The sequence below is a fragment of the Dipodomys merriami genome, unplaced genomic scaffold (genome assembly GCF_024711535.1).
Source record: "Dipodomys merriami isolate MVZ:Mamm:240054 unplaced genomic scaffold, mDipMer1.0.p SCAF_4, whole genome shotgun sequence".
Taxonomy (NCBI): Eukaryota; Metazoa; Chordata; class Mammalia; order Rodentia; family Heteromyidae; genus Dipodomys; species Dipodomys merriami.
Genome location: NW_027205603.1, coordinates 37,014,326 through 37,037,383, shown reverse-complemented (window position 1 = coordinate 37,037,383; position 23,058 = coordinate 37,014,326). Strand labels below are relative to the sequence as shown.

At 38.2% G+C, this 23,058-nt stretch overlaps 1 pseudogene; it reads left to right on the top strand.

Moving 5' to 3' along the window:
- The first annotated feature begins 215 nt into the window (after positions 1 to 215).
- LOC138806135 (ran guanine nucleotide release factor-like) overlaps positions 216 to 23,058 on the top strand; it is a 47,362-nt pseudogene continuing 24,519 nt past the window's right edge.

Below are 23,058 nucleotides of genomic sequence, written 5' to 3'. Positions count from 1 at the left end.
TAGGGGAGAGGGGTGGCCTTCCCTCCTCTGCTCCCTGAGAAGGAGTGAGGATGTCAGGGTTCTACTCACTCTGGAGTCTTGGTTCCTGGGTCGTCTCTGGTCTGTGATCTGCAGGATGAAGATGTCTGCTCCTTGTCAGATCTTGCTGGTGTTGAGTAGAATCCACTCACCCGCTGTGTCTGGTGCCTTTGTCCCGGACTCTCTGTGTTGCAGGTATGGCGGCTACGGCTGCCGCCGCCACCACCACAGTCCAGCAGCAGCTGCTGGCAAGTGCTCAGATCTGTCTCCTGGCCTATCTCTCTATACTGTGATGGCACACTTGGTGTAATTCTCTGGCCTAGGACTGTTCACTGGAACACTAAAACTGCTTTCTATGCGAGAGCTTGTTTAGCCTCCAGCTTCTCCTCCACCATCTTCCCGGAACAGTCCTCAAAAATATTTTTAAAAACATTTTTAAAAATTCAAACACATTTTTAAAACACAAGAAGTGTGATAGATGCTATTTGATGTAAGTCCATTCAAAAAGATACAATACAAATGCTGTGACAATTTGTATAACATACTATAAAGTTTATGTTGATGAGAGAGATTCTGTCTTTACTTAGCACCAAAAGAAAAAAATCTTGAACTGAAATTGTGTAAGAGTTTCACAGGGGAGGTTCTGACTCTGAAACCCTAAGATATAATCATATTGATACTCAACTTCTGACTGCCATGGATATGAATCCTGGTTAACAGGTTCAGGGAAAGGAGAAAGATAATTAGAACTTATTCCTCTCCTGGGTCAGCTTGACATACTATATATCACCGGACGGAGGTGAGGTTTAGTGAAGCTTCCCTTTAAATATAGGAACTCTTCACTTAGAGTCCTTGACTTCGACTGCAGAATAAGAATTTCTGGACAAGTCACAATGTAAGAAAACTTGGCTGAGCTTTACTGAATAGGTAAACAAGCAGACAAGCAGACAAAAAAAAAAAAGACATGCAGGGCTGGGAAGGTAGCTCAGTGGTAGAGTGCTTGCCTGGCATGCATAAGGCCCTGGGTGATTCTTCAGCACCACATAAGCAGGAAAAAAAGCCAGAAGTGGTGCTGTGGCTCAAGTGGTAGAGCACTAGCCTTGAGGTGAAGAACTGAGGGACAGCGCCCAGGCCCAGAGTTCAGGCCCATGACCAGACCCCCCTCCCCAAAAAAAGACAAGCAGACAAGCAGCCAAACAAAAGATTAGGGGCACACTCTAGCGGAGTGTGGGTGCTCTCATAGGAAGATAGAAAAACAGACAAGCATGAAGACACACACACACACACACACACACAGACCTACAAGCAAGGAGACACCCAGAGAGAGACACAGCTCCTTGGGCTGTTGGGGTATTTATAGAGTAAAGACAAGGGATCTGGCTTTAAGTTATGTAAAGCTTTGCTTTAACTACACCTGATGTTATTCTCTGAGTTTCCAGGTAAGAATGCATCCTGCTATAAAACAGATCCTTATTCTTGAAACAAGGAGGCAGCCCTGCTATCTGCATTTGGGGCATCCTGTCAGACAGTTGTTAATCCTTGGGTGAGAAATGCATCCTGCAGGAAAGAATACATTCAGTTGTCTATCTTTGAAGCAAAGAAAGCATTTCTAAGCTTTCAAATACCATATTTCTGAGTTGCCTTCAGCAGGCCTCAGTTCCCTTGAGTTATCCTGCTTCATTTTCCCCTAAATGACTTTGTTCCCTTAATCTTAAAGGAAGTACATAAAGGAATATCTCCTGCATTTGCTCCTGTATTTGTATATATATATACAGGAATATCTCATATATAGATAGATAGATAGATAGATAGATAGATAGATAGATAGATAGATAGATAGATAGATAGATAGATCCAAATATCAGCCCCATCCCTACTTCAACTTTCTAAATGTCCACAGACATTTGCAAGGCTGGAAAGGAAAGCAAAGACTAATTCAGAGTAGTAAGACAGTAGGACAGTAAAATGTTTCACCTTGGTACTATTTACAAAATTCTATGATCATAGAAATACACTACTAAGGTCCTTTTAGGACCCTAAAGAGGGCCTTTATTAAAGAAAACCCTGAAACTAAAGCTTAATTAGCTTCACAGCAAATATACACCTGGCTTCCATGTATTCTAGGCAGAAGAAATTGGCAGATCCCAACCTCAATCTTTTAATTGGATCTGATATCCCATCTAGTTAAACTTTGCACTTTAGCCAATAGCTTATTGAACTTATTGAGACATGAATTCAGAAAAATAAAACCATTCTATAGAGAAATACAAATTCAGATTTATTTTTTATTTTTTATTTTATTTTATTTTATTTGAGAACATACTGTACAGAGGGGCTACAATTACATGGGCAGGATAATGCATACATTTCTTACCAAGCATTGCAGCCTCCTCCTTTGTTTACCCTTCACCTCCCTTCCCCGCCTCCCCCCTCCCCCCACCCAATTATACCCCCCTCCCCCCACCCAATTATACCCCCCTCCCCCCCCACACCGACATTGTAAAGCTGGTTTTGACATGACATTTTGTACTTCTCATTGTTGCAACAGGTCCACCTGAATCCTTAAACGACTTGTTTGTCCCCATCTCCTCCACATGTTATACTGACATCAAATATAGTGAAAGCAGGGGTTACACTGTGGAGGAGGGACATACAAAGCAACAAAGAAATAATCTTATAAATGCGTTAGAAACACATGCATGAAAGAAACGAAAACATTAAAATACATATTTAAGGGTTCATTTTCCTAACATCACATTATCTGACCTTTTCTGCTTGACTCATACCTATACTAGATATTGCAAATAAGGGAAACCATGGGACCTATGCTTCTTTGGGCCTGGCTTACTTCACTTAATATAATTTTTCCAAACCTTTCCATTTCCTAACAAATGGGGAAATGTCATTCTTTCTGATGGAGGCATAGAATTCCATTGTGTATATATACCACATTTTCTTGATCCATTCATCTACTGAGGGGCATCTGGGTTGGTTCCATATCTTAGCTATGGTAAATAATGCTGCAATAAACATAGTTGTGCTGGTAGCTTTAGTGTGGTCTTGTTTGTAAACATTTGGGTAAATGCCCAAAAGTGGGATTGCTGGATCATAGGGGAGATCTATGTGAAATCTTTTGAGGAACCTCCAAACTGCTTTCCAAAGTGGTTGGACAAGTTTACATTCCCACCAACAATGAAGTAAGGTTCCTTTCTGTCCACATCCCCTCCAGCATCTGTTGTTGTTAGAGTTCTTGATTTTTGCTGTTCTAACTGGAGTGAGGTGATATCTCAATGTTGTTTTGATTTGCATTTCTTTTATGGCTAGGGATGTTGAACATTTCTTCATGTGTCTATTGGCCATCCTTCTTTCTTCTTCAGAGAAGCTTCTCTTTAAGTCTTTCGCCCACTTGTTTATTGGGCAGTTGTTTCTTTGAGGATTTGTTGTTGGGTGGTTTAATTTTTTGAGTTCCAAGTATATTTTAGATATGAGACCCTTGTCCGTTGACAAATTCAGATTTTTATTCATACTCAGAAGTCCAATGTTAATCATCAAACTTTAGGTCATTTGTTAAAATAGAAGGATGGCCTGGGAGGCACCAAGAGACAAAGGAAGTCATGATTACAGTCTGGATATTAGCATATCTAAGCGTTCACTAGGGAGCAAATGAGCTTTGCATAAAATGTGAAAGGGACTATTGTGAGTATAAAGATTTTGACCTGTTATCCAGTCTTTGAGACAGAAGAAGAAACAGGATGAGGTTTAAAGACTAATTTTAAAAAAATCTCATTAATATTGTTCATATTGATTACATGTTGAAATTGTATCTTAAATAATTGATGTTAACTTACAAATATTAATTGTAGCCATACCTTTTTTGAGTTTTAACTTGGCTATCAGAAATCTTAGCAGCATACACAGAGCTTGCATTTATATCCTTCATTATATTAGTATTGGATAGCACTGGTCTAAATTTTAAACCCCACTGAGATAATCCCTAAACCATCAAAGCCATTGCAATTTTACCAAGAGCTGATCACCAAAGCTATCATATATTTAGGCAGCTTTTACTTGAAATTTTCTTTTTTTAAACATAATGCTTTTACTGTATCTGCCTCATTGGTATCACTTGGCATTTTCTTCAGCAAGGAAAATGAGCTCCTATAGTGTTCAAAGAATAATCCAATAAAGATACATTACCATTCCTTTTCTCAACAGGAATAGATGGGTCATAACAGTATGTCTGACACTGGCAGGTTTATACTGTTGTTTTTTGTCTTATCAGCTCCTTAATGAAATGAATTTCTATCACAGCATCTTTAAAATGTTAATACTTTTACAGCTGTCTTCAAAGACCTATTTTGAACTAAATATGTTATCAATCAAAATACTCATTAAAATTCAATGCAAGCTTAAGTGAAAAGAGATTAAATCATCGAGGCATCTGGGCCTCTTATTCTACTAATGTGACCTCATTATATCATAATTTGTTATTGCAGAAATTTAATTTTCTGATGCCATACAATTACTAAGGGTCTTCACATTTCTCAGGTTTCTATCCACCCTGATTAGAAACTTTTTGATCACTTACTGGTTGGGTCCTCAGGTATTTTCTGGTCTTAGAGTTATACTTCTGGCAAACTACAATGTTAATTCTTAGAAAGTAGTGCTCTTTGACCCTGGAGGAAGACAAGTTCCCCAATGAAGTTTTAAAATATTTGGAATTGACCATCATTAATATGTGTGTGGATCTTGACTTTAACACCTTTGCATTTCCTACTGGATCACTTATTAAAAATCCTTTTTCTATGGATATGTGATGGAATCAGAAACACAGAAGATTGTTTAGAATGCTGAGCAGTTTTTCTCTCTTCTTCTGAGATCATTGGGAAGACCTATTATGCAGTCCAGCAAAGAGAGAACCATAAATTCTTTCATCTCCCCTCCCCCCCACCTTAATCTAGTCATCCAAACAAATATTTTGTGTAACTTTCTTCTAATATTGAAGTAGAGCCTAAGAAACACCAAAGGAGAAAGAAAACTTTATAAGGGACAGATATAACCAGGGGTCAGTGGCTCACCCCTGTAATCCTAGCTACTCAGGAGGCTGAAATCGGAGGATCACCCAGTTCAAAGCCAGCCTGTGCAGGAAAATCTATGAGACTCTTCTTTTTAATGTTTTTTATTGTAAAAACAGTGTGCAGAGGGTTTACAGTTACATGAGTAAGGTAATGAATACTTTTCCTATCAAGCATTGTTACCTTCTCCTTTGTTTTTCCCCTACCATCCCATCCCCCCGTACCTCCCCAACTCCCCCCTCCACCCCCAAGTTGTAAAGTTCATTTTCTCCATAGTGTCTTGTAGAATGAGTCAACCTGTATCCTTATTTCAGCATTTTGTCATTTCCCTTCCCATCCCCAAATTAAAAAAATGTATATATAAGATGCAAGGCACCAGTGAAAACAGGGATTATACTGTGGGGGAAGAACATACAAGAGAAACAAAAAAAAATCACATAGTACATTTTAGATACATTAAAAACAATAACAAGAAGTTGATGTTAGGCAAAATGAACTCCAAGATAAGGACTCAAATGTTTTTTTTTTCTTTCTTGTGATTGTTTCTAACCTGTTTATAAGATGATTTTTTTGTTGCTTTGTTTGTCTCTCCGCCATGGTATAATCAGTTTTCACTGTATTTGATGTTGGTATAATTTGTGGAGAGGAAGAGAAAAAACAAATTGTTTAAATAGGGATACAGGTGGACCATTGCACCGATGAGATGTACAAGATGTTACGTAGAAAAACGAACTTTACAACTTTGGCGAGGGGGGAGGGGGACTAGGAAGGCTGGTAAGGGGAAACAAAGGAGGAGGCAACAGTGCTTGATAAGAAATGTAGACAGCCTCTTCAGTACATGGTGCTGGCAAAATTGGTTAACTACTTGTAGAAAACTAAAGCTAGGTCCTTATATATCATCCTGCACCAGAATCAACTCCAAATGGATCAAAGACCTCGGAGTCAAAGCAGACACTCTGAAAACATTACAGGATGGAATAGGAGAAAATCTAGGTATCCTTGGCACAGATGGAAATTTTCTTAATAGAGACCCAGAAACACAACAAATCAAATAAAGGTTGGACAAATGGGATTCAATGAAATTGCAGAGATACAGGTCGACCCATTGCAACAATGAGATGTACAAGTCTTTAAGTCGAAAAACGAACTTTACAACTTTAGGGTGGGGGTGGGGAGGAAGATAGGAATGGATGGAAAGGGGAAACAAAGGAGGAGGCAACAATGCTTGATAAGAAATGTACTCATTATCTTACGGTATTTTCACAATAAAAAAAGGAGAAAAAAAAGAAAATGTGATATATATATATATATATATATATATATATATATATATATATATATATATATACACACAATGGAATTCTATGCCTCCATCAGAAAGAATGATTTGCCCCATTTGTTAGGAAATGAAAAGACTTGGAAAAAATCATACAACACATCGGTTATAATGGAATGGTCAGTCTTCTCATGTCTGATATTTTTGCTCTTTGTTAATTTCTGTCTTTTTTTTTAATTTCTGTCTTAAAATTAAAAAAAATATTATCAAACCATATGGGCTTCCTTGACATAGCAGGTCTAAATTTAGGACAGATCCCAGGACCTCACATGCAAAAATAAAACTATTTAGATTGTGGTGACCATTAATAAAGTGCTTTAGTTCTTAATATCACACAAAAAAGACACAGAGAAACTATTAGCTGTTTATCCACTTAATAGCCCCCTTATCCACTTAATAGTTACTTATTATAACATATGGGGGCTGTCAGGAATCAGGTATTTCAACGTATGACTTCCCAATTACAACTGCCATTGCTCCTACTCTTTTCATCTTGTGTCATCCATGTTTGCCTTTGTGTTCTGCATCCATAGTCATCTACAAGTACAGCAGGACCTTTGTACATTCTGCTTTCTGAGGCTGGAATGTTTTTACCCAGATTTCCACATCATTCATTCTTTTTTGGGGGGGGGGTCCAGTCATGGGGCCTGAACTCTGGGCCTGGGCGCTGTCCCTCAGCTCTTCAGCTCAAAGCTAGAGCTCTACCGCTTGAGCCACAGTGTCACTTTTGGCTTTTTTCTTTTTGCTTACATGGTGCTGAGGAATTGAACCCAGGGCCTCATGCATGCAAGGCAAGTGCTCTACCACTGAGCCACCTTCCCAGCCCATACACATCATTCATTCTTTACCCACACTCTTCAAACATTTGCTCAACCAAAACTGTCTAAAAAGCTTTCCTAATAACCCTATTACAATCTAACACTATCTGCTCAGCCCTCCCATCAACATCCCCTGCTTATCTTCCTGATAGCCCCACTTCCATCTGCCAAGATCCACACACTTTCTGTGTTTGCTTGATATTGCTGGTCTTCATAGCATGAATGCGGAGTAAAGTTAAGGTCTTTAGGTTGATTTCTTGCTCAATGTTGAAAATATCTTAAGAGTGGTTGTTATGAAATTGGAGGTATAGTACAAGTGGTAGAGCACTTGCCATGAGGGGGAAAAACGCTGATCAAGACCCAAAAGCCCTCAGTTCAAGTTCAAGTTCCAATATTCACAAAGTGGTTGGCATGAAAAAAAGATAGCATATATTAACAGGGTATGCCACTTCAAGTAAGACCTTGTTACCCACAGGATGCTATCAAGAAATCTATAAAATGAGTAGCTTTGGTGACGTGGGTTATATATACATGTCTATTTATAAACATAAATATATAAACATTCTAAAAATGTTGAGATTGTTGTGTGCATTCCTTCATCCCAGAAAAAAAATGACTCTGAATTCAAATTTCCTTCAGCATAACTCTATCCTATGAGTAACAGATAATAGGCTACTTTTAATATTGTTCATTACAAAAGAAATATATAGAAAGAAAAAACATGAGGAGGAATACCTGAGCTGGCTTTGGCTTAACTACTATCTGCTGCAGTAGGAATACAGATAAACAGAAAAATTTCAGATCACAGGGTGATAAACACCTCTCCATTACCCTCAAGCAACACTGCCTTCCATTGCCACCCAAAATTTAAATTTCTGGTTATTCTATACAAAAAAAAAAAATAGAGGGAACTCATCGCTTCAACACAGATGAAGAAAACTAAAACCCTCGAAGCCAGAGCATAACATTCCTGAATACTTGCAGACTTTTCCCTCTATTACTATTTCAAACCAAGCCTTAGTTTAAAAAAAGATAATTCTTTGCAAATAACTTGCAGTTCAATAACCTGATAATTATTCATTTCTGCTTAAAGCATGCTTGTAAATATCATTTCAAATGAAGCACTGCCTTGATTTTTAATCAATAAAAACTGACATTTGTTGAAAAGGTTTTCTGAATAATTACCTTGCATTCTTATTACTAAAGCAGATTTAATGGAAAATCAAAACAAACGATATTAATTACATCATATCCTCATTATATATTAATAGGTTCAGAAACCAAATATTGAGTGTCTTATGGAGGTGGTGTAATATTTATATGAAGCTTTGTGATGGAAACCAGTTTAATTCAAATGCATTCATTGTAGTGCTCTGACCTTCTGTTCTCTGGAACAGGAGTTTCATATCAGCCAAGAGGACAGATACCGGGCAGTTGTGTGTGGGGCTCACATCTCAGTGTCCAGAGTATCACCAAAGTTGACTTTCTCATGTCAATGGATCTGAGTTAGCTGATTAATGAATCATTACCTGCTTGTCACTCAGAGTTATTCATTGAAATAGTTCCCTATTGCTCAATAAATTCACAGCATCCCAAAAAGGAATCTCAATGTATGACTGTGCATTGAGCTCCACAATTGTCTGTAATACCACAAATAGTGGAGAGGTACAAGAAAGTATGGAAATGAGGAAAGCATCATAGGAGAATAAATTCCTTCAAGTCTTCATATACCAGATTGAGACCAGGACCATGATTTTGTTATAAACATGTTCTACCTTAGCTGTGGTTCGTTAGTTATAATTAGCAACCAAACCCATCAGGTTTTTTCCAAGCTCCCTGTGGGAACTTTTTAGAATATACAATACCTCTAAGCATGCTTTTTCTTATCTATATATAAGATTAAATAAAATAAGGCTGTCTCATTGATGATCTGAGAAAATCTATTTAAAGTATTAAACAAGTTTCTAACATGTACTAGGCTCTCACTCAGTTTTAAAATTAGGATTATAGACCCTCCCACAGCCATGAAAATGTAATTTGACTACCTCCTGTGAAAAGTTTAATCAGATTTACCTGTGTGAACTCTCAGTCCCTCAATAACCTTTTGCTTCAAATGCCAGCACAAGCAGAATGAACAAGTACAAAAAAGGGATTCACCACAGACATAGCATGCTGCCCTATGGGATTGTGGACCACACTGAAAGCACTGAGACTTCACCAGAGTTGGTAGAATCCAGACAATGCTGTCATCCCTCCAGGTGGGATTTGTAACATGGGAACATGCGTTTAGTGAAAATTGAATATGCTAAGAACTGACTGTGATGACACAGATTTGGCAGTGAAACAAATCCTTTTCCCCCTTAGGAAGTTTAATGTGCTAGTTGGAAGAGTTGGGAAAGGAAAAATAGATAATGTAGAAAAGAGTGGGAAGGTGATGCAGTGAGGGGCTTTTTCTCCATGAGGCCTTCTCTGATACTTTGCAAACACAGTTATTCACATCAGCCATGATATCACAGCTGTGGGCTTGATTGCTCTAATATAAACCCTCATTCTCCTCTCCAATCCCACAAGGAATACTTAAGTCATGTCCTTCCCTTCTCTTGTCATGTTTAATGGACTAGCTCCTCAGTAGAACGACCTGTCACTGGTATCAACAGTCAGCAAAATCTTTTCTAATTTCTTGATCTAGAAATTCTGTCTAGACTACAAAGCCCCAACTTCATGTCATTCCTTCCAAGGTGTTGTTCAGTATTCTCACCTGGCATTCTGACACTGGTACAAGTAGTCATACTCACTCCACAATTTCCCAATTTTGCCACTCACTCCATAATTTCCCAGTTTAGCCAAAGTTTTAGTAGCTCTCTATGATCCTCTAACAGCATCTCTTTTTTCAGTGGATTAGTAGTTGCTAAAATATGTGTCCTACCTCAGGTATGGTTGTAGACTCTGGAGATACAAGAGTGAATGATTCAAGCTAGATCTTTTTTAGAAACCCAGCAGTTTGATATCCTCCCCTTCCTTTGACATATAACTTGTATCTATGTTTTATTTAATTTCAGACATTTCACTTAATTTAATTCAGAAAGACCAAGAGAAGCAGGTACGGACCAGGCCTACTTTACAAGATTCAATGCCAGAATTTCCCTTATCACCCAGTGTACAAGATGAGCCCTCATTCCTTCTCCTAAAATCAAGAGAAACAAAAGTGAATCCCAGAAGATGTCTTAGTGTTTTCCCTTTTAACTCATTGCTTTCCATCAAAGAGGAGTCTCAATTCCCTTCAGAGCAAACCAAGTTCATTTAGTCTTTATTTTTTAAGATAAAATTAGTCATTTCCTGTCATCTGCAAGCCTTTTAAAAAAACATTATCCTAAGAAAACCTTAATCTCTGAAACAAAATAATCCCTAACTTTTCCCATCCAAAGAGTGATTATCATCATATCAGATACTAGAAGCATGGACAGGTGCAAAATAAAAGAAGGGAAGCAGGTGCACTAGTTGGCTTTTGTAAAACCAGGATCATAATTAAATATGGAAGATTGATTGATGGTAAAGGAGGAGGTACTTTCAGAAAAGTTATGAGTGAGATAATGCCGAATACTAAAACAACAAATCATGGTGCTGTCTTTCTCAGGTCAAGCAACTGTGACAGAATATTACAGACTGGTGCTTTAAACAACAGAAATGTATTTCTTGCATTATAACTCCAAAGGGCGGAAGTCCAAGTTCAAGGGAACAGAAGACTGAGTATCTGGTGAAAGACTCTTCCTAATTTTCAGAAGCCCTTACTCATTTTATCTTTGCTTGGTGTTCAGAGAAATCATGTTTGCATGTGTTCTTTTGACTAAACTCCTTGAGAAAGGCTTTAACCCATGACTCAATGTCCAACCTTCAATTCCCATCTCATAGAGGTTTCAGATTTCCTTATAAAAATTTGGGTACAACTTTGGAAAGCAGTATGGAGGTTCCTCAAAAGACTTCACATAGATCTCTCCTATGATCCAGCAATCCCACTTTTGGGCATTTACCCAAATGTTTACAAACAAGACCACACTAAAGCTACCAGCACAACTATGTTTATTGCAGCATTATTTACCATAGCTAAGATATGGAACCAACCCAGATGCCCCTCAGTAGATGAATGGATCAAGAAAATGTGGTATATATACACAATGCAATTCTATGCCTCCATCAGAAAGAATGACATTTCCCCATTTGTTAGGAAATGGAAAGGCTTGGAAAAAATTATATTAAGTGAAGTAAGCCAGGCCCAAAGAAGCATAGGTCCCATGGTTTCCCTTATTTGCAATATCTAGTATGGGTATGAGTCAAGCAGAAAAGGTCAGATAATGTGATGTTAGGAAAATGAACCCTTAAATATGTATTTTAATGTTTTCGTTTCTTTCATGCATATGTTTCTAACGCATTTATAAGATTATTTCTTTGTTGCTTTGTATGTCCCTCCCCCACAGTGTAACCCCCGCTTTCACTATATTTGATGTCAGTATAACATGTGGAGGAGATGGGGGCAAACAAGTCATTTAAGGATTCAGGTGGACCTGTTGCAACAATGAGAAGTACAAAATGTCATGTCAAAACCAGCTTTACAATGTCGGTGGGGGGGGGGAGGGGAGTATAATTGGGTGGGGGGAGGGGGGAGGCTGGGAAGGGAGGTGAAGGGTAAACAAAGGAGGAGGCTGCAATGCTTGGTAAGAAATGTATGCATTATCCTGCCCATGTAATTGTAGCCCCTCTGTACAGTATGTTCTCAAATAAAATAAAATAATATTAAAAAAAATTTGGGTACAAAACCTTCAGATAATAGAAAGCACTATTATAAGAAATTAATAATGTAACTTAAAAATTATGAAAACTATTAAAATAGCAAAGAAAGTAAGAGACTCTGCGTTAAACAAAATTTTGAACCAGTGGAATAATATTCCATTTGGGCTGATTGTATATCTCTGTGTTAGAGGACATACATAACACCAACCCCAGAACGAAATACGCAAAAAAATAATATCTTATATATTTCCAAACGTCATCCTGTAATGGTCCAGTGAATGAACTGCTACATGTCTCAACAGAATTGTGTTTTTGATTTACATTATAAAATATAGTTGGGAAATTTATGTGAATAGGGCCTTCAAAATTGGCTCTAAGATTAACTCAGTCATTCCACAGGCATTCAACATTGTTATCAAGCCCTAAGTGCTAGGTATCAACTCTTAGTTCCTGATTATATAGAATCCAAATCACTATCTTCTTTTTAAGAAGCTTATACTTTGAAGTGCGAGAAAGCCATTAGAAGTTAATGTCATAAAAGCAGTGTCAGAATTGAGTTATTGAAAACTTTGGTTTCTCCTAATCCTGGTCCTCAAACCTAAACAGGAATTCCTGTTTAGATAAGAGAAACACTGAAGGAGAGTCTGACCCAAGCTTTAGAAATATGAAAGTACAAATGTATAGTTCCTAAGGAACTCTGCAGTTCAGGGAGGATGAATTCTTAATAGGGATGTAAAGTGGAATAGAAGCTAGGGCAAGTCCCTTCATTTCATTTTTTCCTCTATGAGGATCCTTAGGAAGACTCTCGCCCTCAATATCAGGTAATTGTGCACCACTAAGGCAATCTTGTGAGTGCCTTCTTGGGAAGGTGACAGGTAGTGCATCTCTGTCAACACTGCAGACAGCTGTTGGCATGCTCTATTCTACCTTTCCTGCAGTTTGGCAAAATTCAAACCTTCAACACATTTCAACTGATATTCCAATATCAGCCTTAGTTTCATCTTATCTGTCAACATTAATCTCTAGAAATCGGTGAAATCGAATGAGCTATAAATAAGTGCAGTAAATGAATTTGAAAAATACAACTTCTTCCTTTACCCTCACAACTGTGTAAATAAAGAAAGTAAAATTAAAGTGTCTTTTTTTGGTCAGTACTGGGGATTAAAGTCCTGGCCTTGGTGCCCTTTCTGAGTTCTTTTGCTCAAGGCTAGTGCTCTACCACTTTGAGCCACAGCACCCTTCCAGAGGTGAATTAGAGATGAGTCTTACAATCTTCCTGCCCAAGCTGTCTTCAAAAGCAAACTACCTGTAACTCAAGCCAAGGAAATATACAAAGGACAAGAATTCTCTAAAGGCTTCCCACCCAAAATATCAAAAACAAAGGATAAAATATAGGAAACAATGGTTTTTTTGTACATTTTTATTGTAAAAATACTGTACAGAGGGGTTACCCGTTACATGAGCTAGGTAATGAGTACATTTCCCATCAAACATTGTTGCCATCTTTGTTTTTCCCGTATTATCCCTTCCTCCCATCTCCACCCCCTCCCAAGTTGTAAAGTTTATTTTCAACATAGTTGAAAGAGGATCAGACACATCCATCCCAGGGGACCACACAGAGGCAAGCAAGCAAGCACAGGAGAAAGGTTATTATAAGGTTTATTAGAGGAGCCATATTTCCCCCAAAAAGGAGCACATGGCCTCCATTACCATCCAGGTAGCAGGAGGGTCTGAGAGGCAAGGAAGTGAGGTAGATGGGAGCTCAGGTGGGTCTGGGGGAGAAAGGGAGGGGCCAGCTGTATGGAAGGAACTTCAGGAATGGTGGGGGGGGGCAGGTCTGGGTGAAGCTGAGGACCAAAGGTGAGCATAATACTAACAATAGTGTTTTGTACATCTCATTGTTACAATAGGTCAACGTGTATCCCTATTTAAGCGTTTTGTTTTTTCCCTTCCCCTCCCCAAATTAAAGAAGTGTATATACAAGATGCAGGGTTTTGAAATCATTGAAATATAAGCTAAAAGTAAATGAGGTGATCACTGCTATTGCTTAAAGGTATTTCCTGAAAAGAGGCTTCCAGCCATGGTAGAGGAAAGGGGAATCACAACGAACTTAGCAGCCCCCAGAAGATAAAAATCAGGCAGAATAAAGAAGCTAAGGATTGAGGACCTCTATGGAGGAGAAGGAAAAGTTATACAGTCAGAGTGCTGCAGTGGTCTGCAGAGATTTTCCCTGAATATTCACTAGGACACTGACCGGCCCATACATGTGAGGAAACTACTCAAGGCCAAAGTCAGAATTATCAGAGAGGATTAGATGTAAGAGTACACAGAACTCACAAAGGGCTAAGCTCAACTCCGTTTGTCAGACAGTAAATATGCACTATTTGTGGAATATTAGTGAAAGAACTCAGAAGGGGCTTGCCTGAGTAATGGTACAGTCAACTCTAGATTAAATGTACATTTGGATTCACCTAACCAAACTGAACTAACTTTAAAGTGGTCCAAAACAAACTTCAATACTGTATCTATAAACTAAAGCTCTACTAAAACTCAGAAAGATGTAATTCATATCTTGTCAATTCATATCCTTTTTTGCTTAGCAGATAAGCAAAAAAGCTGGAAATATAATCCATAATTAGGAAAAGCATTCAGAACAACCCAGAACTGACAGAAGAACACAAACTTGAAGATCCAAATCTAATTTCTAAAGATGAAAACAATAATATCTGAGCTTAAAAATACATTGGATGTGATTTACAACAGCTCTAAAAGGGAAAGAAAAAAGAGGAGTAAACCTGAAGAGACACAAAAATGTAAACAACCCTACAATAACCAGAGAAAAAAGAGAGACATAAAACCACTGACAGACAATATTGGGTTGTTGATCAGGCTTTGAGTGGCCTGGTATACCTGTAATTGGAGTTCTTTTTCTTTTAATTTTGTTTTATTGTGAAGATACTGTACAGAGGGGTTACAGTTACACATGAGTAAGGAAATGAGTACATTTCTTGTTGAGCATTGTTCCCCACTGGTTTGTTTTTTTTTCCTACTATCCCTTCCCTCCCACCTCCACAGCTACACTCCCCTCCCTCTGCCAGCCTCCTAAGTTGTTAAAGATCATTTCCAGCACAGTGTCTTGTGAGTATCATAGCAATGGGTCATCCTGTGTCCCTGTTTCAGCATTTTGTTATTCTCTTCCCCTCCCCAAATTAGATAAATGTATATACAAGATGCAGGGTACCAAAATCAAATACAGTGACAACAGGGAATATACCATAGGGGAAGAAAATACAAAAGAAACAAAGAAAAAATCATATAGTACATTAAAAACAACAACAACAAAGAAAAACCTCTTATGCCCCTATCTTGGGGTGCATTTCACTTAGCATCATCTTATATGGTCATAGGTACATAGCTTTGGAGCTTTTCTGCTCATCTGATAAGATTATCCTAGACATATTGCAAATAAGGGAAACCATAGGACCTATATTTCTTTGGGTCTGGCTTACTTCACTTAATATGATTTTTTCCAAGTCTTTCCATTTCCTAACAAATGGGGGCAATATCACTCTTTCTGATGGAAGCATAGAATTCATATATATACATATATATCACATTTTCTTGATCCATCATCTACTGAGGGGCATCTGGATTGGTTCAAATCTTAGCTATGGTGAATAATGCTGTGATAAACATAGTTGTGCTGGGAGATTTACTATGGCCTTGTTTGTGATCATTTGGGTAAATGCCCAGGAGTGGGCTGTTGAGTGGGATTTGAATGGCCTGGTGTAGCTGTAATGGGAGTTCTTAAAGAAGAAGAAACAGCAAGATACAGAAAATACATCTAAAGCTATAATGACTATAATTTTTCCAAATTTAATGAAAATTATAAATGTACAGTTCTAAGAATCTAATACGCCCATCAAGAAGCAGGAAGAAAACTGCATTATGATGTATCTTAATCAAATTGGTAGTGACAACAAATTAGAGCTCAAGGGATTTCCTAAACAAGTTTTTTGTCAGTCTATTTACTCTCAACGGATTTCATCCATATCTTAATGAGGCCATGGAAAGGGATTGACAAGGAATTGATCAACAGTGAGAGAGGAAGAGGAAAACTAGCAAAGTAGATATGAAGGCAGAAATATCACTGCAGAGTTTTTAATAAAAATATTGTAACACTTCATGAACTTATCCTGTGTCACTGAGTCTGTACCTCCAAAGGCATCAAGGACCACCCATCAAAATAAACACGAAGGTTGGAAGTACCAAGGGCAACAGTGATTTTTTTACTTCACTGTTTTGCCTGATTTCTCTAGATGGCCTTTTTCCTCTCCTGCCCCTTAATTTTTTTTATTCTTGGGGTTATGGTTTTGTTTTTAGTTTTTTATTCTTCTTTTTGGTCACTGTCACTTTGGCTATGCAAAAATGAGGAAGAGGAAGAGAGAAGAGAAGACAAGGGAAAGGAGCAGTTGGAAACTGAGGAAAGAAAGAGAGAAGAGAAAAAAGAGAAAAAGAGAATGAAAAAAGACAGGACTGTGTAGGTATTTATCATTTTCCAAACTCTTCAAAGGTTTATCAAATTATCTTTCCTTTTGCTCATCCTTTGTTTATTTTCTACTTATAAAGCAGAAACTAGAACTATCAAGCAATCCGATTAGCGTTCGACATTCATAAATGTGTAAATGCTTATTCCATTATTTCTTCCTTGATTTACTTGTTCCTTTTAAGAAATCTTTCAGTTTCTTAACTTCACTTTATCTCTCTTATAACTTCACATCTGTATTTTATTTTATTTTATTTTTTATTGTGAAAATACTGTACAGAGGGGTTACAATTACATGGGCAAGGTAATGAGTACATTGTTGCCTCCTCCTTTGTTTCCCCCTCCCATCCCTTCCCATACTACCCCTCGCCAAAGTTGTAAAGTTCATTTTTCAACATAACGACTTGTACATCTCATTGTTGCAATTGGTCCACCTGCATCCCTATTTAAACGATTTGTTTTTTCCTTTCCTCTCCACAAGTTATACCAACATCAAATACAGTGAAAACAGGGGTTATACTGTAGGGGAGTGACATACAAAGCAACAAAGAAATCATCTTATAAATATGTTAGAAACAATCTCAGGAAAGAAAAAACACTGAAAAAAGTATATTAACTGAAGTAAGCCAGGCCCAAAGAAACATAGGTCCCATGGTTTCCCTTATTTGCAATAACTAGTATTCATGTCTGTATTTTAAATGATTATAATTAAAGGAATTATTAGTACAAATCTACTATTAAAATTTATGAAGTTCATTATAATTTTGATAGTTTCTGTGCCTATATGCCTATACCATCTATACCTAAATATTGCTCACTGAAGTTAAAATATTTAAAAACGATTTATATTTTATCCAACTAATGATATTCTAGGCTGCTATGCAGAAAAATCAAGTAATTCCTAGTGGAGGGTATAAGCACCAGTGATGTTGATGCTTTCAATGGAAAATTCCACCAACTAAGGACAAAGTTAGACAAGACAGAAATAAACAAAATCCTTGCCAAACCATTTTAAGTCATTTCCTTCTCAATGGAAATTTTGCTGAACAGACCACATACCCAAACAAAACAAAACAAAACAATACACATTTCAAAACCCTTGTTCTAAAGTTGCTCAATATTAGTTAAAGCAGAATGCAGTCCTGGAATCATGAATCATGCAGGTATGTATGTTTTTCCAACAGTTTTTCCACAGTGTTATCCTTCACTCTAAAACCATATACTGGAAGTATGGTATGCAGAAATAATATTTTTCCATCAGGGCTACTTTAAGCCTGTGAAAGGGAGCAACCGAGTTTAAGTCAACAGGCCAAGAGAAATGAACATTATACAGCCTACAAATTTTTACATCTAGAAGCAAACCTTGCTTTAAACAGTATAATTTTTTGAATCTATTCATCTTTCCCTATTTATTAAACATTTGTCAAAAACATTAGTCTACAGCAGATGTTATACTATTTGTCCATAACCCATAGTTTATAATGATTTATAGCACTGAGATAAAAAGCTATGAGAGTTCGTCTTTCCCATCCCTAGAAAGACTGCAGAGCTAGCCGTACAGCCTCTTCATGACCTTCTTGCTTTCCTGAAAATTGCAAGGACAAAATAAATAGCTGTAGTGTAGCACTAACTGCCTACAGAAAAAGAAGAAGGTACTACAGAGGCTACTAAATTTATTTCACAATCGTTCCTCCTTTCCATTCCTCTGGACTGGGCGAGAGCTAGATCGATAATGCAGTAATCAGAAGCTGTGGTTCAGAAGACTGAACGATCAGGTGGTGGGGCTGCAGTTCCATTCATCAGGCCGAGCCAGAAAAGGACAGAACTTGACAGAACTACGCAGAGGAGTGAGCAGGAGTTATGTTCGCTGGCCCTGAAGGAGGAGATATAATTTCAGGGCGCAAATAGATATCTGGTAAGAACAAAGAAAAAAGAGAGAGAGAGAGTGGCCCCTGAGCTGGGGACAGAATCATGAATGGTAGGAGAACTACAGTGTCTGGGACATTCATTTGTTTTTTCCCCCAGTCAAAAAAGAAGACTAGTTGCAGGAAAGTAGCTTTATTTTAGCTTATGAATTGTTTTATAGATGATTTCTATAGAAAGCATTTTTTTCCTCTGCCTCTCTCTCCTCTCAACAGTGCAGCATACTATTAGGATTTTCTCATTTCGGTCCTGACAGGAAAGTTCATGGTCTAACACTCCCACAGCTAAAAGCTCTCTCCTCTCTGCGTCAGGACCTAAGTCATCTCTTTGCTTTGTTATCATGCACTGGCCAGCAAGGGAAGAGATTTCTGCCACAAATAGGAAAGTGAAGGGAGACAGCAAAGAAAAAAGAAGGGAGGGAGAGAGATAAGAAAAGAAGGGAAACTATTGCAGAAAGAGGAACAAGAAGCTATAGCCTAGGCCATCTTTCTGTATCTATTGTCCCTTTTGTCCTAGGCTAGGTTTTATGGATGCTTCAGCCTACAACCCAGGTGTCAGCCTGCACCTGCTACTGCTCCTGCTACTTGCCTATCCTTCAGGCACTCCTCGGTATTGTGCTATATTAACGAAGTAGGTGCACAGATGAAACCACTTCTATTGACCTAGCAAATTTACAGGCTCTCTTCATCTCTCCCTTTCACCTTCCCCTCTCCCTCTCCTCCTGAGGCTGGTAGTTATTGTCTTTTCTTCCCAGTGTTGTGTTTATTCAGCAACACATACACAAGGGGAATATTCCAGAAGACCTTCTTTTAGGTGACCCAATCTATACTTTTCGTATGGACTGCAATAACTCTTCTTAGAGGCAAGTCATCTTATCAGTGTCCTCTAAAAGTAGTTCTGCAGACCTCCTCTGACCGATCTTCAAATTGACTTTGAATTACCAGAGCATTCATTTATCTTTTCTTGGCTTTGTATCCGAGGTCTCCCTTTCTTATTATACAATGAGAAAGAGACGCCTGGGTGGGAGGATGTGCATAGATCCACTTTGCAGGCTTTTATCCATGTTGCTGGCTATGGTTCAGATGTGCAAATTCTTCAGTCAGTCCTTGAAGGGCATCTGTGGCAGTCTCATGCTGCCCTCTGTCTTTTTGTTCCTGGCTAAAGATGCTGCACTTTGCTTTCATAAATTAGCCAGAAGACTCCGCTGAAAACTACTAGTGAGAAATAACATGCTTTTTGTAGAAAGCTAGGTTCAGATCAGTCCTTTAATTGTTGACCCATTATGTGGCAAATTGCTTAAAATTATGTTCCTTAAGAGATATTCATTTCAGTTTTACCAATATCTTTATATTTTCTTGATGAATCTTGTTCTTCACTCAAGAAAAACATAAAAAGCAAAACACCGCATTAATTGAAAGTGGTAACTGAGTTTTACAGATAAAACTCAGTGCTTTCTGAAGCAAATAAAGAAATAAATAAAATAAAACATATATGACAGGATTATAGCAACATCTCCTGCGTGGGATTCAGAAAATAGATTCTTGAACTTTACAATTTAGGCAAGGGTGGGGAGTATAGTTGTAGAAATGGGAGAGGAGGGATGAGAGGGGAAAAACAAAGGAGGAGGCAGCAATGCTGGATAAGAAATGTACTTATTACCTTGCTCATGTAACTGTAACTCCTCTGTACAGTTTTCACAATTAAAAACTTATTTTACCAAAAGGAAAATAGGGGGCTGGGAAGCTGGCTCAGTGGTAGAGTGCTTGCCTTGCATGCATAAGGACCTGGGTTCGATTCCTCAGCACCACATAAGGAGAAAAAGCCAGAAGTGGGGCTGAGGCTCAAGTGGTAGAGTGCTAGCCTTGAGTTGAAGAGCTGAGGGACAGTGCCCAGGCCCAGAGTTCAGGCCCCACAACTGACAAAAAAAAAGAAAAAAAGAAAGAAAAAAAATAGGTTCTTGCTCCAGTTTTCCTCAAACTGGAATTGTGTCATTATAAGTCTTTAATCACTCCGGTTTTGCTTCCTGTCTCAAGATATGTCTGGAACATACTAGTGTGGACCAAACAAACAGAACTAAACCAGAGAACCACTTGATTAATAACCAAGCCATTAGTGAGACCTGCAACAAAGGGTAATTGTAACCGTTCTCCCCAGAGTCTAATGCATAGTAGCTGGTGAAACTGTGCCAGTATGTACAAAGCATAAAGATACCTCAACTAAGCAACCACCCTACAGGCTGAGCTGCTACACATGCAATGACCAGCTCTAAGCAAGTGGGGGGGAGAGCAGAGAGAACTTATTGTGTACTTGTCAACTTTCTTGCTGTAAATAGGACATAGCCTGGTCAATTTTTTTTTTAATTTTATTTTATTTTATTTGAGAACATACTGTACAGAGGGGCTACAATTACATGGGCAGGATAATGCATACATTTCTTACCAAGCATTGCAGCCTCCTCCTTTGTTTACCCTTCACCTCCCTTCCCAGCCTCCCCCCTCCCACCCACCCAATTATACCCCCCTCCCCCCCCCACAGACATTGTAAAGCTGGTTTTGACATGACATTTTGTACTTCTCATTGTTGCAACAGGTCCACCTGAATCCTTAAACGACTTGTTTGTCCCCATCTCCTCCACATGTTATACTGACATCAAATATAGTGAAAGCAGGGGTTACACTGTGGGGGAGGGACATACAAAGCAACAAAGAAATAATCTTATAAATGCGTTAGAAACACATGCATGAAAGAAACGAAAAAATTAAAATACATATTTAAGGGTTCATTTTCCTAACATCACATTATCTCACCTTTTCCGCTTCACTCATACCTATACTAGATATTGCAAATAAGGGAAACCATGGGACCTATGCTTCTTTGGGCCTGGCTTACTTCACTTAATATAATTTTTTCCAAACCTTTCCATTTCCTAACAAATGGGGAAATGTCATTCTTTCTGATGGAGGCACAGAATTCCATTGTGTATATATACCACATTTTCTTGATCCATTCATCTACTGAGGGGCATCTGGGTTGGTTCCATATCTTAGCTATGGTAAATAATGCTGCAATAAACATAGTTGTGCTGGTAGCTTTAGTGTGGTCTTGTTTGTAAACATTTGGGTAAATGCCCAAAAGTGGGATTGCTGGATCATAGGGGAGATCTATGTGAAGTCTTTTGAGGAACCTCCATACTGCTTTCCAAAGTGGTTGAACAAGTTTACATTCCCACCAACAATGAAGTAAGGTTCCTTTCTGTCCACATCCCCTCCAGCATCTGTTGTTGTTAGAGTTCTTGATTTTTGCTGTTCTAACTGGAGTGAGGTGATATCTCAATGTTGTTTTGATTTGCATTTCTTTTATGGCTAGGGATGTTGAACATTTCTTCATGTGTCTATTGGCCATCCTTCTTTCTTCTTCAGAGAAGCTTCTCTTTAAGTCTTTCGCCCACTTATTTATTGGGCAGTTGTTTCTTTGAGGATTTGTTGTTGGGTGGTTTAATTTTTTGAGTTCCAAGTATATTTTAGATATGAGACCCTTGTCCGTTGTATGGCTAGTAAAGATCTTCTCCCAATCCGTGGGCTTTCTATTGATCTTGCTAGCTATGTCATTTGCCCTGCAGAAGCTCTGCAACCTTATGCAATCCCATTTGTCCAACATTTCTTTGATTTGTTGTGCTTCCGGGTCTCTATTCAGAAAATTTCGACCTGAGCCAAGGAGACCTAGGGTTTCTCCTATTCCATCCTGTAATGTTTTCAGAGTGTCTGCTTTGAGTTCAAGGTCTTTGATCCATTTGGAGTTGATTCTGGTGCAGGGTGATATATAAGGATCTAGCTTTAGTTTTCTACATGTAGTTAACCAATTTTGCCAGCACTATTTACTGAAGAGGCTGTCTTTCTTACATTCTATTGTTTTAGCTTCCTTATCCAAGATTAGATGGCTATAGGTCTGTAGGTTCATTTCTGGGTTTTCAATTCTATTCCATTGGTCCTGAGGTCTGTTTTTATGCCAATACCAAGCTGTTTTGATTACTATGGCTTTATAGTAGAGTTTGAAATTTGGTATTGATATTCTTCCAGCAGTGTTCTTTCCGTTGAGGAGCGTTTTTGCTATTCGGGGTCTTTTATTGTTCCATATGAATTTTTGGATTGCCTCTTCTATTTCCTTGAAGAATGAGGGTGGAATTTTGATAGGTATCGCGTTGAATTTGTAGATAGCCTTGGGAAGTATTGCCATTTTCATGATGTTAATCTTGCCAATCCAGGAGCATGGGAGGTTTTGCCATTTTTTAAGTTCTGTGTTGATTTCCTTTTTCAAGATTTTAAAGTTTTCATCATAGAGGTCCTTCACTTCTTTGGTTAATTCCTAGGTATTTTATTTTTTGTGGGGCTATTACAAATGGAGTTGCTTTCCTAATTTCAGCCACACTTTTCTCATTGTTGGCATATAGAAAAGCCATTGATTTTGGGGGGTTAATTTTATAACCTGCTACTTTGCCAAAGTTTTGAATCAGCTTGAGTAATTTGGGAGTGGAGTCTATGGGATTCTTTAAATACAAGA